The sequence below is a fragment of the Callithrix jacchus genome, chromosome 1 (genome assembly GCF_049354715.1).
Source record: "Callithrix jacchus isolate 240 chromosome 1, calJac240_pri, whole genome shotgun sequence".
Taxonomy (NCBI): domain Eukaryota; kingdom Metazoa; phylum Chordata; class Mammalia; order Primates; family Cebidae; genus Callithrix; species Callithrix jacchus.
Window position 1 is genome coordinate 80,954,526 of NC_133502.1, and position 20,921 is coordinate 80,975,446.

The following is a 20,921-nucleotide window of genomic DNA, read 5'->3' on the forward strand; positions in this document are numbered from 1 at the left end:
AAATAAAAAATTTAAAAAAAAAAATTAAAAATTAAAAAAAAATAAAAATCTTCGACAAAATAACTAGCAAACCAAATCCAATAGCACATCTAAAAGATAATATACCATGATCAGTTGTGATTTATACCATGGATGCAAGGATGATTAGACATATAGAAATCAATAAATTTAATATAGCACATCAACAAAATATAGAAAAAAACAATCTCGATCGATGCAGAAAAAGCATTTGATAAAATTCAACATCCTTCCAGGATTCAAACACTCAACAAACTAAGTATAGAGGGCATATACCTCAAAATAGCACAGGTTACATACAAAAAACCCACAGCTAACACCATACTGAACAGGGGAAAGTTGAAAGGCTTTCCCCTAACAACTAGAACAACTAGAACAAGACTTCCACCACTCCTATTCAACATAGGACTCGAAGTCTTAGCCAGAGCAATCTGGCAAAAGAAAGAAATAAAAGGCCTTCCAGTTGGATGAGAGGAAGGTGAAATTGTCTCTCTTTGCCTACATAATCTTATATCTAGAAAAACTTAGACTTCCAACAAGAAATTATTAGATTTGATAAATGAATTCAGTTAAGTTGCAGGACAAAATCAATGTACAAAAATCAGTAGTGTTTCTATACATCAGTTACAAATGTGTCATCTCATGCACATCCCATGCTCATTGCTTGGAAGAATTAATACTATTAAAATGGCCATATTGTCTAAAGCAATCGCACAGTTCAATGCAGTCCGAGCCAGTCTCTAGAGATAATCAACAATTTGTCCTTGAGTGAGTTTTTCTTTTTTTTCTTTTTGTTTGAGATGGAGTCTTGCTTTGTTGCCCAGGCTGGAGAGCAGTGGCACCAGCTTGGCTCACTGCAACCTCCACTTCCCGGGTTGGATAAAAAGTCAAAACCCAGCACTTTGGGAGGACGAGGCGGGTGGATCACTAGGTCAAGAGATTGATACCATCCTGGTCAACATGGTGAAATCACTCCTCAGTAATTGCATAGCATTTCACAGGTTTAAATGAAATACTGGTCGGCTGCTTGTTTGTTATTTTCCTCCCTTATTCCTTCCTGTCTCCATTGTTAAGCACAATTATTGGCATAAAAGATGTTTTCAATACCCATTTTTAGACTGCATTCTAGTCTGGGTAATAAAGCAAGACTCCCGTTCTCTCTCCCTCTTTCTTTTTCATTCTTTTTTTCTTTCTTTCTTTTTCCATTTTCTTTTTTTTCTTTTTTAAATCATTATTATTGAGAACCCTTTCTTGTTTTCTTTTTTTTTTTTTTGAGACGGAGTCTCACTCTGTCACCAGGCTGGAGTGCAGTGGTGGGATCTCAGCTCACTGCAACCTCTGTCTTCCGGGTTCAAGCAATTCTTGTGCCTCAGCCTCCTGAACAGCTAGAATTACAAGTGTGCACCACTACACCCAGGTAACTTTTGTATTTTTAGTAGAGATGGGGTTTCACCATGTTGGCCAGGTTGGTCTCAATTTCCTGACCTCGTGATCCGGCTGCCTCGGCCTCCCAGAGTGCTGGGACTAAGGCATGAGCCACCGTGCCAGGCCTATTGAGGACTCTTCCTAACTAGATCAGTTGAGTAATCTGTAAATGGTGGTGGGCATATATACTTACTGGAGGAATCTGTGCCACAAGTAATACCAAACAATAAGCAATCTGTAAAATGAAGTAATTCCATGCCTAGTAGGTGGCCCAAAGAAATAGTGTTTTGTAGATCTGGTTTTGCCAAGAAAGATTCCCCAAGTACTGGCAATCATCCCATGTTGTAAGGGAGAGATCTAAGTTGTAGATGTTCTTCTACAGCTCTATCATTTCAATTTCCGTAAATTCCATCATTTCTCAGATATTTTTTATTTCTTAATGAATAAATGTATAAGTTTTTAAAATGGGACAGAACCCTGGAAATAATTCTATCCAGTTCTTTCATTTTGCAGATAAAGAACTCCACAGAGATTATACAACTTTTCTAATTCAATGCTATTAGTCATTAATTTAAGAAAAAAAAAAAAGAAATAAAATACATCAAGGTACGTTATCCTTATTATCACAAATTTATAATTTACACTAGGATAAGAGTGGTTATAGGCCAGGTGCAGTGGAATTCCAGGGTTCAGGTCTTTCTTTCTTTCATTGCTACATATTAAGCACAAATGACAATACTTCGCTGTAGAATAGGCAACACATAACTGCCGAATAAATGAAGGAATACCACTGACTTGTCTGTCTAATCTCTGCTTAACTTCAGTCTTATATTTTCAAGTGTTTGTTAGATGATTCACTCAACAACTGTTTGAACACCAACCATGTACATGGCACTCTCCTAGGTGACCTGGGGCTAATACCATCCCTCACTCTCCCCTAGAGTAGACACTTTATGTACTTATATTCCCATCGCATGTACTCTATCATCAATTACCATGTATCATTGAAAATTCTGTGCATATACTAGGTTGCAAGCTTTGTAAAATTGAAACTTTTGTTCAACTGTATTCTTAGAGACTAATATAATGCAAAGTACATAATATGCTTTTAACATATATGTATTTATTTAAAAAATTTTAGATACAGTAAAATTCACTCTTATTGTTATTTAGTTTGATGATATTGGCCAAATGAATAGAGTTGTGTATCCAACGCAACAACCAGTTCCATCCATACAGGGGAATATAAAGAAGAATCACAGCAAGTTTACTGTTAAGCCATAAGACAACAGAAAAATACCTCTACAATACTCAGGAGAAAAAAAACCCAAAGAATCAAAACAGTCAACCAAGGATTCTATATCCAGGATGATATCTTTCAAAACCAAAGATGAAATAAAGACTTTCAAGACCAAAATCATAGAAAAAGCTTTAAAAAATCCATTAAAAGCAGACTATCAGGCCAGGCACAGTAGCTCATACCTGTAATCCCAGCACTTTGGGAGGCCAAGGCAGGAGGATTGCTTGAGTCCAGGAGTGTTAGACCAGCCTGGGTCACATAGAGACCCCTATCTCTTAAAATTTTTTTTCTAATTAAAAAAAAACAAAAAAACAGCAGGCCTCGCTACAAAAAATAAAAATAAAAAATAAAAAACTGGCTGAGTACAGTGGCTGATGCCTATAATCCCAGCACTTTGAGAGGCCAACGTGGATAGATCACCTGAGCACAGGAGTTCAAGACCAGCCTGGGTAACATCTGGTTGCCCCATCTCTACCAAAAATACAAAAAATTAGCCAGGCGTGGTGATGCGTGCCTGTGGTTCCAGCTGTTCAGGAGGCTGAGGTGGGAGAATCACTTGAGCCTGGGAGGCAGGGGTGGCAGTGAGCCGAGTTTGCACTACTGCACTCCACCTGGGTGACAGAGTAAGGTCTCATCTCAAAACAAACAAACAAAGAAACAAAAAAAAACCCAATAGGACTGGGCAAATGAATGAATTTGTTGATATTGCTAGGAGTCAAGTTTCTCAATATGGAAGAAAGAACATAGAAATGTGAAATGGTAGTATGTATATAAACACATACATACTATAAACTGGGGATAAATTGGAGTAGAACTGAAGGTCATGGTGTACACTCATGATTTTGTAAATATTTATAGTCATGTGTAGCTTAACGACAGGGATACATTCCGAGAAATGCATTGTCAGATGATTTCTTCACTGTGGGAACATTATACAGTGTACTTACACAGACCTAAATGGTACAGCCTACTGCAAACCTAGGCTATACGGTGTGGCCTATTGCTTCTAGGCTATAAACCCATACAGTATTATTGTACTAAATACCGTAGCCAACTGTAAAAGTGTTGAGCATTTGTGCATATAACATATCTAAACATAGAAAAGGTACAGTAAAATACAGTAATGCAATCATGAGATCACCTTTGTATATGCAGTCTGTCACTGATCAAAAAGTAGTTACACAGCACATGACTATACATGCACGTGCATATTATATGAATCATGATTTCTTATATACAGGTTTGTGGGTGTGTATAAATATGTATAAATACATATATAAATGTATAAATATGTAGAAATACATATTTTCTAATACTGTTTGTTGAAAGAACCAAGAAGAAGCAAAGACACTCCAACAGCAATGAGCAGACCTAGTGTCAGATCTGTCTCTAATACCACTTCCCACTAAAAGAAAATGGTTCCTCAGGTAAGTTACTGAATCTACACCTAAGGAGGACAGGTATATTGTGAGCTTGGAAAATCTTCTAATGCCAGAATATAACAAAGTGCTCAAAAATATAATGAGGAATTAACACATGGATTCAGGAGCCAGCTTAAAGAGATTCCCTCTGATCATATCTGGGATACTCTGAGCACCAAAATAAATAAAAAGAGTCAAAAATTATAAATCATTGGGAAAAAAAATGAATGAATCCATACATATAATAAATATGTATACATATACATACAAAAAGAATGGTGATCTGTTTCTTAAGCATAATGCCAAATACCTTCTGAGAAATGTGGAGGAAGTGCTAGAGTTGAAAAATCATCATTTTACAAACATCATAGTAGAGAGTAGATAAGGCAAGAATCATTAGTAGATGCTAAATAGAGGAAGAAATATTAATAAAGAGTAATAAGTGTGTAGTCATCAAGTGTGTCCCCACAGACTGTGTGTTAGATGCAAGGAAAAACAGTTATCATATAGTGGAGAAATACAACAGTTTCACTGAGTGAACAAACTTAATATCACCTATGGGGGACAGCTATGAAGAGAAGGACAAAATATCTATACAGAATTTGTCTAAGAAGGCATAGAATCAACTGATCACAATAGAAGATCAAAGACAAAATAAAAAACATTTTATTGGGAAAAAAAGTAGAAAGAAAAAAATGAAACAAACAAAAAAGTGGAAATAACTTTTTTTTTTTTTGTAAGAGATAAGTCTTGCCCTATGGCCCAGGCTGGAATGCAGCAGCATGATCACAGCTCACTGCAGCCTCAAATGATCCTCTTGCCTCAGTCCCCCAGGTAGCTAGAAAGTATAGGCATACACCACTATGCCAGGCTAACTTTTTTTTTTTAAACTTTTTGCAGAGATGGAGTCTTGTTCTGTTGCTCAGGCTGGTTGCAGGAAAAGCTTTTTAAAAGATGACACAGTGAAAATTGGCCAAGAAAGGCTAGGGAGTAACTCCAGATTAAATGAAACTAAAGAGACATGACAACTAAATGCAACATTTGACTTTAGAATGGATTATGTAATTCAGGCTCAGGCTGGTTGCAGGAAAAGCTTTTTAAAAGATGACACAGTGAAAATTGGCCAAGAAAGGCTAGGGAGTAACTCCAGATTAAATGAAACTAAAGAGACATGACAACTAAATGCAACATTTGACTTTAGAATGGATTATGTAATTCAGGGAGGAAGAAAATGCAATCTATTATGAGATCAACTAAGAAAACTGGCATATGAAAAGCCTATTAGATAAAAGTATCATATCAATGTTAATTTATGAAGTCGATCACCACACTATAATTATATAAGGGAATATCTCTAAACTTAAAAATGCACATTTGAGCCAGGTGCAGTGGCTCATGTCTATAATCCCAGCAATTTGGGAAACCAAGGTGGGTGGATCACTTGAGGTCAGGAGTTCGAGGTCAGCCTGGTCAACATCGTGAAACCCCATCTCTACTAAAAATACAAAAAAATTAGCTGGGTGTGGTGGTACACACCTGTAATCCCAGCTACTCAGGAGGTTGAGGCAGGAGAATCACTTGAACCCAGGGGGCAGAGGCTGAAGTGAGCTGAGATTGTACCACTGCACTCCAGCCTGGGTGACAGAGCAAGACTCCATCTCAAAATAAATAAAATAAGGCCAGGCTGGTGGCTTATGCCTGTAATCCCAACACTTTGGAAGGCTGAAGTGGGCAGATCACTTCAGGTCAGGAGTTTGAGACCAGCCTGGCCAACATGGCAAAACCCTGTCTCTACTAAAACTACAAAAAGTATCCAGGAATGGTGGCACATGCCTATAGTCCCAGCAACTAGGGAGGCTGAGGCTGGAGAATCACTTGAACCTGGGAAGCGGAGGTTGCAGTGAGCCAAGATCTCGCCACTCCACTCCAGCCTGGATGACAGAGTGAGACTCTGTCTCAAAAAAATAAAATAAAATAAAAAATAAGTAAAATAAAATAAAAATGTACGTTTCAGTACTTATGGGAAATGAGCCATGATATATGCTACATGTCCTAAAAAGGCTCCATATCAAGAAGAGCAACAGAAACATTAAAAATCTGGATATATATGGCAAACTATTAGCCTTTTCTTAAGTTGTTTAAAGTATGTATGACGATTGAAATAAAAAATTATAACATTATCTAATGGGGTTATTATTATTATTATTTTTGAGACAGGGTTTTGCTCAGTCTCCCATGTTAGAGTGCAATAGCACAATCATGGCTCATTGTACCCTCAAACTCCTGGGCTCAAATAATTCTCCTACCTCAGCCTCCCAAGTATCTGAGATTACACGTACACCCACAACAATAAGCTAATTTTGTTATTGTTTTTGTAGACATAGGGTCTTCTTCCTTTGTTGCCCAGACTGGACTAAGGGAGTTTTTCAGCACATACATGTGAATACAATTCACAAGAAAACTACCACATATAGCAGGGAGGGGAAGTGATCCATGTGGTTATAGGACTATGAGACTATAATTGCAGTGTAAAGTACCAAATCTAAAATAGACTGTTAAAAGTTATGTTATGTTTCCAAGGCAAGTCACAGGAAAAAAAAAAAAAGTTAGGTTATGTATGTTACAATCCATAGAACAGACAATAAAAAATAACACAAATATAACAAAACATGAATGAAATAAATTAAAAGGGAATATTAAAATATATTTAAAGGAGAGGGTTTTGAGACGATGACAGAATAGGAAGTACCAAAATTCCATCTCTCCACTTATATAACAATTTCACTGGCAGAATCTCTCTGATATAACTATTTTGAAACTCTGAGTCTAAAGAAGGCTGGCAAATCCAGAGAAAGGCTTGGAGAAGGACTTTGATGGTAAACTGTGATTAATTTTAGTAAATTTCAGCTCTTAATGTAGCAGCAGCTACCCATTCCTTCACCTGCAATCCCCTGGCAGGCAGTCATGTGAGTATAAAACCAGAGCAGCTTACACAGCTTATGGAAGCCAGAGAGAGCAAAAAACAGGACTATGTCTTCCAACCATAAGGGATCTGTGTGTTGATCACTGATTGCTGCTGCTTATGACAGAGCGTAGACAAAGAGTCAGGCAGCCACTGTAGTTACACATGCATATGCTTTTGAAAACCCTGCTTCCTCCAGTTGAAGTGATTTCCAGGGGATTTAAAAAGCCAGAGCCCCTTTTATCCCCACCTTTATTTTCTCCATTTCCCCTTTCTAAGAGCCAGACAATCAAGACTAGATATTGACCAATAACTGCATATAAGGGGAAATTCTGGAAGAGACTGCATATATCCATAGAAAGCTTCAGACCCAGAAACAAACTGAGAAGACCTTAAGTTTATACCTCAAGTTGATCCCTGGAACAGAGATAGCCTACAAAAATATGAATAAATAAATAAATAAACAATAACAAAAAAGCCTGCAAACCCTGGGGTAGAGGGAGAATCTGACTTTGGTGGTTACTACATTATTAGGTTCAAATGAGCACAAAGCATACAAGAAAAATAGAATGGCCTAGTGAAATAAAAAATAATCAATAGACACTATCCTTGAAAATAAAATCTGAGGGTAGAAGTACTATACAGACTTTCCAAACATTATCTTAAAAATGCTAAAGAAAGATGTGGAGAAAGTCAACAAAATGACACATGAACACAATAGAAATATTAATAAAAAGAAATAAGCCTAAAAGAAAACCGAAAATGAATTCTAGAAGTGAAAAGTACAAAAATTAAAGTGAAAAATTCACTAGAGGAATTCAAAGGCAGATTTGAGTAGGCAGAGAGAAAAATCAGCAAACTTGGATATAGGACAATAGAAATTATCAAGTCTGAGAAATAAAAAGAAAAATGATTGAGAAAAGTGAACAGAATGTAATGAAACTAACTGAGCATGATGGCTCATGCCTGTAATCCCAGCACTTTGGGAGGCCAAGGCAAGTGGATCACTTGAGATCAAGAGTTCAAGACCAGCCTGGCCAACATGGTGAAACCCTGTCTCTACTAAAAATAAAAAAATTAGCTGGGCATTGTGGTGGGTGCCTGTAATCCCAGCTATTCAGGAGGCTGAGGCAGGAGAACTGCCTGAACCTGGAGGTGGAGGTTGCACTGAGCCAAGATTGTGCCACTGCAGTCCAGCCCGTGTGACAGAGGGAGACTCCATTTCAACAACAACAAAAAAATGTAAGGAAACTGTGGGACACTGTCAATAGCAAAAGAGAGAAAGAAGTAGAGAGAATATTTGAAGGAATAAAGTGTTAAAACATCCCACATTTGATGAAAGACATGAGTATAAAACATCCAAGAAGTGACCAGGTGCAGTGGTGCATGCCCATAATCCCAGCACTTTGGGAGGCCAAGGTAGGTGGATCACCTGAGGTCAGGAGCTCGAGACTGGTCTGACCAACATGGTGAAACCTTGTATCTACTAAATGTAAAAAATTAGCCAGGCATGGTGGCACATGCCTGTAATCTCAGCTACTTGGGAGGCTGAGGTAGGAGAATCGCTTGAATCCGGGAGACAGAGGTTGCAGTGAGCTGAGATCGCCCCATTGCACTCCAGCCTGAGCAAAGAGCAAAGCTCCATCTTAAAAAAAAAAAATCCAAGAAGTTCAAAGAACTCCAAGATGAACTCAGAGATCCACATAGAGAAACATTATAACCAAGCTGTAAAAAGACAAAGAAAGAGAGAATATCTTGAAAGCAGCAAAGAAAAGTGACTGGTCACATACAAGGGATATTCAATAAAATGATCAGCAGATTTTTCACCAGAGTGTGGAGGCCAGAAGTCAGTGAGCAGATTATAGTCAAAGTGATAAAAGAAAAGAAAAAAGGGCTGGGTTTTTGGCAGGCTTACCAGGAACAAAAATGTCTATGGCTGGCAATTTCTACCTGCACTACTATGTAGAGCACAAGGGCAAGTTTGGGCATGAGTTTCTGGAGTTCGAATTTCAGCCAGATGTAAAGCTTAGATATGCCAACAACAGCAATTACAAAAAGGATGTCATCATCCGAAAAGAGGCTAATGTGCACAAGATTGTAATGGAAGAACTGAAAAGAATTATTGATGACAGTGAAATTATAAAAGAAGATGAGGCTTTGTGGCCTCCCCCTGACAGGGTTGGCCGACAGGAGCTTGAAATTGTCATTGGAGATAAACACATATCTTTTGCCACATTAAAAATAGGTTCTCTTATTGATGTAAATCAGTCAAAGGATCCTGAAGGTCTTCAAGTATTTTTCTATATCACATAAGACTTGAAATGTTTAGTTTTCAGTCTCATTGGATTACACTTCAAGATTAAACCAATTTAAATTTCATGTTTATCAAGATGTTTGTATATTTCATTAAGGGACAGGAGGGTTTGTCATTTACAATATTGGAGTTTTTATAAATGTGAAGCAAAAAAAAAAAAAAAAAACACTTTGTATGTAAACTGAAAATAAGAAAATACATTAACAGGCTTAATGGTTATCCTTGAGTCCATGTGGTTTGGACAGTCCCCAAACCACATGGACTCAAGGATAACCATTAAGCCTTTTTTATTAAATTCTGTAGATAAAAGCCATCTTTTCTAAAAATTTGCTTAATAAAACATACCAAATCCTGAAAAAAAAGAAAGAAAAGAAAAAAAATCAGTCAACCAAGAATTTTATATCCTGCAAAACCGTCCTTTAAAAGTGAGGGAGATGATCAAAGGGATGTAGCTGGAGAAAATTAAAATAAAACAAAAATTAAAAAATAAAAAAAGTGAGAGAGAAATTACAACATTCTCAGGTAAACAAAAGCTGAGGGAGTTGGTTATCATTAAACTTTCTCTGTAAAAAATGGTCAAGGGAATTCTGTAGAATGAAAGTACACTAGACAGTAACCTGAAGACATGTTAAAAAATAAAGACTCTTAGAACATATGGAAAAAGGCAAAAAAAAAAAAAAAAAGAAATTAAACAACAACAACAAAAAGACTCAATAAAGGCAAATACATGTGAAATTATAAAAGCTAGTATTTTTGCAATAATTAGTATGTGACTGTTTCCTACATGATTTTATAGACTAATAAGTTTTTTAAAAATTAGTCTAAAAGCTATTATTATAATTTTCATTTGTGACCCCACATATTTTCTATGTAATTTAAGAAACCAATGCATTTTAAAGAATTATTAGTTTACATTTTGGGGTGAACAACATATAAATTTGTAATGTCAATAATTGAAAAGGCTGGGGATAGAGCTGTAAAGCAACATAGGTCTTCTAAATTTTTTTTAAGTTAAAGTGGCATAAAATGAAATTGCAGGAACATGTGTGGTGACTCACGCCTGTAATCCCAGCACTTTGGGAGGACAAGGCAGGAGAATAGCAAGAGTCCAGGAGTTCAAGACCAGCCTGGGCAACACAGTGAGACCCCATTTCTATGAAAACTTTAAAAATTAGCTGTGATCAGTGGTGACCACCTGTATTCCTAGCTAGTCAGGAGGATAATGCAGGAGGATCACTTGAGCCTGAGAGTTTGAGGTTACAGTGAGCTATGATTGCACCACTGAACTCCAACTGGGGCAACACAGTGAGACCCTGTGTCTAAAAAAATAAAAATAAAATAAAACAGTGTTACAATCTTAGAATGTTAAATATAATTCCTGTGAAAAACAAAAAATCAGTTCTAGAATACACAAAAAGAAAATGAGAATGGAACATAAACATTTCAACACAAACAAAAATCAATGAAACACAAAAGACAGTAAAGAAGACAAGGAATAAAAACCATAAAGCACAGGAAACAGATAGCAAAGCAAAATAAAAATGTAAGTGGCTTAAACCCTCCAATCAAAAAGCAGAGACTGGATAGATATATGATCCAACTGCATGCTGTCTACAAGAGTCTCATTTTAGATCTAAAGACCAATAGGTTGAAAGTAAAAGGACAGAAAAAGATATTACATGCACATAATAACCAAAAAAGACAGCAAGAGCAGCTATACTAACATCGAATTAAATAGACTTTAAATCAAAAAAAGGTTACAAGAGACAAGAACACTATATACAGGTACACCTTGTTTTATTGTGCTTTGCTTTATTATGCTTTGCAGATATTGTATTTTTCAAAACTGTAGATTGTGGAAATCCCATGTCAAGCAAGTCTATTCGTGCCATTTTCCCAACAACATGTGCTCACTTCATGTCTGTCATATTTTGGTAATTCTCCCAATATTTCAAAATTTTTCATTATTATTGTCTGTTATAGTAATCTGTGATCCATAATCTTTGCTGTTATTATGGGAATTGTTTTGGGGTACCATGAACCACTCCCATATAAAAAATGGCATTTTTCAGATATAATGACATTGTACACTTAATATACTGTAGTATAATGTAAACATGACTATTATATGCACTGCTCAACCAAAAAAAAATTCATGTGATTCACATTATTGCAATATTTCCATATATGGTGGTCTGGAACCAAACCCACAATATATCCAAGATATGTCTGTATTAATACAAGCTTCCATATATCGAAAAGATATAACACTTATAAGCATCTATACACTTAATAAACAGACCATCAAAATACATGAAGCATAAACTAACTGAATTAAAGGAAGAAATAGAAAGTTGTACAGTAGCAATTGGAGACTTCAATGTCTTAATCTCAATAATGAATAGAACAACCAGAGGACTTAAACAACACAATAAATCAACTATTACATCTAACAGATATATATGGAACATTCGATGCAAAAAACAGATAGCAGATGTGGAAAACACCATGGTAGTTCTCCAAAAAATTTAACACAGAATGACCATATGATTCAGCAATTTCACTTACAGGCATATGCTCAAAAGATTTGAAAGTGGAGTTTCAAAGAGATACTTGTACACTCATGTTCACAGCAGCACTATTAATACTGGTTAGAACATGGAAACAACCCAAGTGTCAAAACATAATGAAGCTGACTGGTTGCTCCTAAGTTCAGAGGAAAAAGTAGTGAAAGAAAATGATGAACTCAGGGATTCTGTCTCCTGGCTTCAGGAGCAGATACGGAGCCTCAAATCTGCTAAGATTGCCCTGAGTGAGAGTCTTTACCTCCTGTGGAAAAACAGACACAAGCTCATATCATGTGAGTGGCTGTCCTGCAATGAAAGGTGCATGCACAGCTTCGCCACGTGTCTACAGTTAAAGTGAGGGCATTGATTGGAAAACAATGGGACCCTGCAACTTCTAATCAGGACCTCCATCCTTTTACCAGGGTAACTGGGCACTGGAGAAAGGAAAATGATCAGACATTTCAGGAACTACTGGACACTGGCTCTGAGTTGACATTGATTACAGAGGACCCAAAACGTCACTGTGGTCCTCCAATTAAAGTAAGGGCTTATGGAGGTCAGGTTAATGGAGTTTTAGCTCAGGTCCAACTTACAGTAGGTCCAGTGGGTGCCCAGACTCATCCTGTGGTCATTTCCCCAGTGCCAGAATGCATAATTGGCATAAACATACTTAGCAGCTGACAGAACCCCCATCTTGGCTCCCTGACTGGTAGGGTGAGGGCTACTATGGTGGGAAAGGCCAAATGGAAGCCATTAAAGCTGCCTCTACCTAGAAAAATAGTAAATCAAAAACAATATCACATCTCTGGAGAAATTGTGATTAGTGAAACCATCAAGGACTTGAAAGACACAGGGTGGTGATTCCCACTACAACCCTGGTCGACTCTCCCATTTGGCCTGTGCAGAAGACTATGGATCTTGGAGAATGACAGTGGATTATCATAAGCTTAACCAAGTGGTGACTGCAATTGCAGCTGCCATACCCGGTGTAGTTTCATTGCTTGAGCAAATAAACACATCTCCTGGTACTTGGTATGCAGTTATTGACTTGGCAAATGCCTTTTTCTCCATTCCTGTTCATAAGGCCCACTGGAAGCAATTTGCCTTCAGCTGACAAGGCCAGCAATATACCTTTACTGTCCTACCTCAGGAGTACATCAACTCTCTGGCTTTGTGTCATAATCTTATTCAGAGAGACCTGGATTGCTTTTCACTTCCATAAGATATCACACTGGTCCATTACATTGACGACATTATGCTAATTGGATCCAGTGAGCAAGAAGTAGTAAACACACTAGAATTATTGGCCAACTTTTGCAGATAATTATTATCCTTTCGAGAGATGGCTCTTGGACTGTTACTAGGCTTTGGTGGAAACTGAACATTTGACTAAGAGTCATCAAGTCACCATGCAACCTGAACTGCCTATCATGAACTGGGGTGCTTTCTGACCCACCTAGCCATAAAGTGGGTCATACGCAGTAGCATTTGTGTCTTAGATCCAGAGGGAGGAACACTGCTACCAGGAGCCACAACAATGATCCCATTAAACTGGAAGTTAAGATTGCCACCTGGACACTTTGGGCTCCTCTTACCTTTAAGTCAACAGGCTAAGAAGGGAGTTACAGTGTCAGCTGGGATGACTCATCCAGATTATCAAGATGAAATCAGTCTACTACTCCACAATGGAGGTAAGGAAGATTATGGATGGAATACAAGAAATCCATTAGAACATCTCTTAGTATTACCATGCCCTGTGTTTAAGGTTAATGGGAAACTACATTAGCCCAATCCAGGCAGGACTACAAATGGCTCAGACCTTCAGGAATGAAGGTTTGGGTCACTCCACCAGGAAAAAAAAACACAACCTGCTGAGGTGCTTGCTGAAGGCAAAAGGAATACAGAATGGGTAGTAGAAGAAGGTAGTCTTCAATACCAGCCACAACCACATGATCAGCTGCAGAAACTGGGACTGTAATTGTCATGAGTATTTCCTCCTTCTTTTGTTAAAAACGTTTGTGGGGCCGGGCGCGGTGGCTCAAGCCTGTAATCCCAGCACTTTGGGAGACCGAGGTGGGTGGATCACAAGGTCAAGAGATTGAGACCATCTGGTCAACATGGTGAAACCCCGTCTCTACTAAAAATACAAAAAATTAGCTGGGCATAGTGGTGCATGCCTGTAATCCCAGCTACTCAGGAGGCTGAGGCAGGAGAATTGCCTGAACCCAGGAGGCGGAGGTTGCGGTGAGCCGAGATCGCGCCATTGCACTCCAGCCTGGGTAACAAGAGTGAAACTCCGTCTCAAAAAAAAAACGTTTGTGCATATATACACTTGTACTAAGAAAATATCTTCATTTTATTTACATTTCCCTTTCTCATCTGACCAATGATTTATTGACTTCATATCAGCATTTACAAATTAACTTTATGTAATAGTATTTGGGTTGGAGATCAGTGCGTTTCCAGTTGCATGAAGGATAAGTATATTATGTTAGGTGTAATTACAATTATTGTTGTCTTTGAGGATTATGTATGATCTTAGGAGATGTGTATGGGTTTATGTTAACAAGGTGGACTTGTGATGGTTAATACTGAGTATCAGCTTGATTGGATTGAAGGATGCAAAGCATTAATCCTGGGTGTGTCTGTGAGGGTGCCGCCAAAGGAGCTTAACGTCTGAGACAGTGAGTTGGAGAAGACAGATTCACCCTCAATCTGGATGGGCACCATCTAATCAGCCTCCAGTGAATATAATGCAGGCAGAAACATGTGAAAAGGTTAGACTGGCCTAGCCTCCCAGTCTACATCTTTCTCCTGTGCTGGATGCTACCTGCCCTCAAACATTGGACTCCAAGATTTTCAGTTTTGGAACTCGGCCTGGCTCTCCTTGCTCCTCAGCCTGCAAATGGCCTATTGTGGGACCTCCTGATCATGTGAGTTAATACTTAATAAACTCCTATATATATATAAAATACTATATATAACTAATGTAATAATATATAATAATTATAATTTACTATTATAAGTATATATAGGACTCATATATGTAAGAGTCCTATATATTATTTATATAATAAATTATATATGCATTTACACAATTATAATTTATAGCTATATATAGGAGTCCTATATATACATGCTTCTATATATACTCCTATATATGCAAGTCCAATATGTGTTTATATATTTTATTAAATATGTTTCTTACATAATTATTATAGCTATCTTATATATTTTTATAATATATATTTATATATAGAAATGTACATAAATATATAGTATATATATTATTATAGTAATATTACTGTAGTAATTATTATATACTCCTATATGTTTATATAGTAATACATAGGAGTATATATATTTATTATTATTATATGTATAATATATTTATATATAGGAGTATATATATTATTGCTCTATACATAAACATACATATGACATATATACATAGGAGTCCTAAATATATATATCCATTATTTTATATAAATATAATATATATATCCATTATTTTATATAAATATAAATATATACATCCATTATATATATATTCTGTCTCTCTAGAAAGCCCTAATACATGCACTAAAGCCAAAAGACTGAGGAAGAGAAATACGAGAATATTCCGTATTAACCAAATTAAATTAAAGGTGACCCCCAGGAACACAGCCTTAAGTACCCAGTGTTCACTGTCAATTTAATTAAGTGCCAGATGGAGCGCAATGTGAAAGTATTTTCAGATCTAGCCATCTGAACCAAAGACTTTTAAAAGCTGGGCTGCTTTGGCCAAAAGGAGGCAACAAGGATTGGCTGCTGCCTTGGGGGATGGGAAGGAGCCTGAAGGCATATTTTCTAGGGTGATGCAGTACCACTGAGGAGGCTATAGCTGTGTGGATTGGAAAAAGGCTTTTTATGCTGATAATCATAACTAAAATAGGAGCAAAGTCATTATTTAGTCAACATTTGTAAATTTGATTTGTAATTGTGATTATTTATATTTAAGCAATAGGCACGAGAGAAAAGGCCCTGTCTTCTCTCAGCGGGACAGATTCACAGAACTATCTTATGGTTTTTTTTTTGTTGTTTTGTTTTGGTTTTGATTTTTGAGATGGTGTCTTGCTCTGTCACCTAGAGGAGTGCAGTAGCATGATCTTGGCTTACTGCAACCTCTGCCTCACGAGTTCAAGGGATTCTCCTGCCTCAGCCTCCAGAGTATCTAGGTTACAGGTGCCTGCCACCACGCTCAGCTAATTTTTTGTATTTTTAGTAGAAATGGGGTTTCTCCATGTTAATTAGGCTTGTCTCCAACTTTTGACCTCAGGTGATCTGCCTACCTTGGCCTTCCAATGTGCTGAGATTGCAGGTGTGAGCCATTGCACCTGGCCAGGACTATCTTACATAAATGATGCAATTAAAGCTTGTGTGGTACAGAAAAAAGAAAAGGAAAGGAAAGAAAAAAAGAGAGAGAGAGAAAGGAAAAAGAAAAAGAAAGAAAGAAAGAGAGAGAGAAATTCTGACTTAAAACTCCATGGATCAACCTTGACAACATTACACTCAGTGAAATAAGTCAGTAAAAACTAAGGCATATACTGGCCAGGCATAGTGCCTCATGCCTGTAATCCCAGCACTTTGGGAGGCCAAGACAGATAGATCAAGACCGGAGTTCAAGACCAGCCTGGCCAACATGGCAAAACCCCATCTCTACTAAAAATACAGAAATTAGCTGGGCGTGGTGACACATGCCTGTAATCCTAGCTTCTTGGGAGGCTGAGACAGGAGAATCCCTTTAACTCAACTATGAATTGGGAGGGAGGTAGAGGTTACAGTGAGCCAAGATCACGCCACTGCACTCCAGCCTGGGCAATAGAGTGAGATTCCACCTAAAATTTAAAAAGGCAAATATTATATGATTCCACTTACATGAGGTAATCAAAATCATACAGACAAAAAGTAAAATGTTGCTTGCTAGAGGATGAGGAGCGGGAAGAAGGGAGAGTTACTGTTTATGGGTACAAAGTTTCTGAGTTTTTTGAGACAGAGTCTTGCTCTGTCACCCAGGCTCAAGTGCAGTGGCATGGTCTTGGCTCACCACAACCTCTGCCTCCCTGGTTCAAGCAATTCTCCTGCCTCAACCTCCTGAGGAGCTGGGACTACAGGCACAAGCCACCATGCCAAGCTAATTTTTGTATTTTTAGTAGAGACCGGGTTTCACCATGCTGGCCAGGCTGGTTTCGAACTCCTGACCTGATGATCTGCCTGCCTCAGCCTCCCAAAGTGCTGGGATTACAGGCGTGAACCACCATGCCCGGCTGAAGTTTCTGTTTTAAAAGAGAAAAGAGTTACGTTGATGGTTAGTAGTGATGGTTGTACAACATAATGAATGTTTACTACCATTGAATTGTACTCTTCAACATGGTTGAGTTAGTAGATTTTATAAGTATTCTGCCACAATAAAAACATAGGAAAACAAGTTAAATAATCTAAAAGAAGGCAAGAAAGGGCAGTAGAAGAACAAAAAAACCAAATAGATTCACAGCAAACAAAGATCAAAAAAGAATAGCTGAATTAACACAAAGCTGCATAGGCATGTACTTTATGGGGAACACTGCAGATTATATATTAAAAGTCAGTCTAATAACTATTTTAAAAAAATTTTAGCATCTGAAAAAAATTGTTTTCCAAAGAATATGGGCCAATAAAGAGCAGAAGTTTGTTCACTAGAGCTTAAAGGCCAAAGTGACATGATATTTCGTTCTCCATCAAACAAGGGAGCAAAAAATAAACTCTTAATCATGTGATGAGGGAGTAAGCCATGAAAATAATCTTAAAAGCTATGATGACTCAAGTTTAAACACACACTGAGGAAAAGACTGTTCTTTTATAATGAACTTTAAAAGAGTAACAATTCCTTCATTCTTCCATTTGCATCTTCATAAAGGATACCGTACTATAGCACGTAAGTTTTCCATATAGAAAGAAATTTTGTGTGTCGGTGTGGGTGTTGGCTCTCACAGCTGTAATAATGATTGTAATTTATCTATTTTTCCTAAGCAAAGTCCAAACTTCACTAAATGTAAAACAGATGTCATGAATTTCTTTCATAATATGTTGGCAGTAACACATTTCAATTTCAACTAAAGTAGAAAAAAACAAAAATAATTCCAAATGTCTCCTCTCAAGTATAAAGCAAACATAAAGAGAAATTTAGGTTAAAAATTTAAAAATTTTATTCTAACAATAAATTTCTGGGACTATTACATCTAAAATTAGGTGACCATCAGAAATTAATTCACAAAAATATTAAGTCATTCTCACACATTACTGGTGAGAATACAAAATAGTATGATTGTTCTGGAAAACAGTTTGGCAGTTTATTATGAATTTAAACATACTCGTATATGACTCAGCAATTCCACTTCTGGTTATTTACCTTAGAGAAAAGAAAACTTACATTCACACAAAAATCTCTAGCATATACATGTATGTTTGTGTGTGTAATATACATATTTATAGCATATGAATGTTTGTAAAGGCATGAATGCATGTGCACATGTATATATACATACACACACATAAAGATATCTTTACATTATATATATTATACACTATAATACGCTACGTAAATGTATGTATTACTATAATACGCTATATTCACCAAAAACTGAAAATAACCCAAATGTTCTTCAATGGGTAATTGAATAAAACTCTAGTACATCCATACAAGGGAATATGAAAATAAAAAGAAATAAAACGCATTACAAGTGAGGCCAACAACCCTTTAAATGGGCCCACAGGCAGACAGTACTTCAACAGAGGAAAGAATCTGTGAAAGTTGCAGATAGGTTAATAGAAATTATCCAAACTCAAACACACACACAAAAAGGTATGAAAGGAATAGAACAGAGCATCCAAATGCTAGGACAATATGTCGGATAGTCTAACATATGTGTCATTAGAGTGATACAGGGCAAAATAAATACTTTAAAAGATATGGTTGATAATTTTCACACAAATATACCCTAAACATAGCACAAACTACAGAAAAGCAAAATGAAGAGAAAGATTTAAGGCAGCCCGGAGCACACACTAATACAGAAAAATAAAGGTAACAATCATAGCAGACTTTTTGTCACAACCTATGCAATCCAGATCATGAAAGAATATGTTTAAAGATATATATTTTTAAAAAAACCTGTCTACTTAGAATTCTATGGTCAGCAAAAATATCTTTCAAAAAATGAAGGAAAATTAAGACTTTTCTAGAGAAAGAAAAGCGGATAGATATTATGGTCAACAGACCAGCACAGTAAGAAATGTTAAAGGGCCAGATGTGGTGGCTCATGCCTGTAATCCCAGAACTTTGGGAGGTTGAGGTGGGTGGATCACCTGAGGTCAGGAGTTTGAGTCCAGCCTGACCAGCATTGTGAAACCCTGCCTCTACTGAAAACACAAAATTAGCCGGGCATGGTGGTGTATACCTATAGTCCCAGCTCCTTGGGAGGCTGAGACAGGAGATTCACTTGAACCCAGGAGGCAAGGTTGCAGTGAGCTGAGATTATGCCATTGCACTCCAACCCAGGCAAAAAGAACAAAACTCCATCTCAAAAAAAAAAAAAGCTAAAGGAAGTTCTTATGGAAGAAGGAGCATATAAGTTAGAAATCTGAATCAACGTAAAGAAATGAAGAATGTTGTAAATGAAAAAATGAAGATAAATATACAAAACATGTTTTGTTGGTCAGGTGCGATGGCTCATGCCTGGAATCTCAGGACTTTGGGAGGCCGTAGCTGGTGGATCATTTGAGATCAGGAGTTCAAGACCAGCCTGGCCCACATGGTGAAACCCTGTCTCTACCAAGAAAAAAAAAATTAGCTGGACATGGTAGCTGGATGCCTGTGATTCCAGCTACTCAGGAGGCTGAGGTAGAATTGCTTGAACCTGGGAAGCAGAGGTTGCAGTGAGCCAAGATCATGCCACCGTACTCCAGCCTGGGCAACAGAGTAAGTAAGACTCCATCTCAAAAAAACAAAACAAAGCAAGTTTTGTCTTATTTCTAATTGCTTTAAAAAACTGAGTCTAAGACAAAAATAGTAACAATGCCCTGAGGCATCAGGAACATGTAAAAGTATATGACAATTGTATGACAATAATAATACAATGGTTGAGGAAAAAATGGAAAGTATACTGTTGTTCTTACAGTACATGTGAAATTTTTACTATTTAAAGTGAAGGTAGACTGTGATAAGGGATGATGAAGGTAGAAGCAAGAGTCAATAAAATAATGACTAAAATTTTCCAAAATTAAAGATATCAATCCTGTCTGAAAACTACAGATCTATAATGAAAAACTAAAAATAAATTCATATTTAGGCACATAATATTTAAACTGCATAACAGCAGAGATAAAGAAGAAAGAAACTTAAAAGGAGAATTAATTTGCACTAGGTCATTGAATTTGGACTAAAATCCAGGTCTTCTGACCTATGTTCAACACTCTTTCTAAAATACCAGTAACTCTCCACAAATGGGAACACGGTCTAAAAAAAATTACCCAAAAGGCTGAGATTAAATATTAAGTGACTATAATATGTTCATTATTACAAGATATCTCAATATTCTTCCTTTTGTAATTTCCAAATAGCAGATGCTACTTCCAAACCATGGTCTGAACAAAAGGAAGTATGTGATCTCTGCCATGACACAACACATTCTTGGTGTTCTGCCTACCTCTCAAACAGTTCCTTTTGTAATTCCTTTGCAGGATCCTTGCCTTCTATTCAGCCAGTATAGTTAAGAATTCCTCAAGGCTTAGAAAAGGGCTTCCTTAGGCCCTTTTCTAGTTTCACTCTATATTCCTTCCTAGGCAATCTCATTCCTGCTCAAGGCTTTAATTCCTACTGAACAGAAAATAATTTCAG

The 20,921-nt window shown here is 37.1% G+C and overlaps 1 protein-coding gene and 1 pseudogene across 4 annotated transcripts in view; one reads left to right on the forward strand and one right to left on the reverse strand.

Moving 5' to 3' along the window:
- Nucleotides 1–20,921, reverse strand: part of CENPP (centromere protein P) — a 287,077-nt gene that overhangs the window by 242,951 nt on the left and 23,205 nt on the right. The window lies entirely within an intron of this gene.
- LOC100412056 (protein mago nashi homolog 2 pseudogene) lies at nt 9,017–9,439 on the forward strand (annotated as a pseudogene).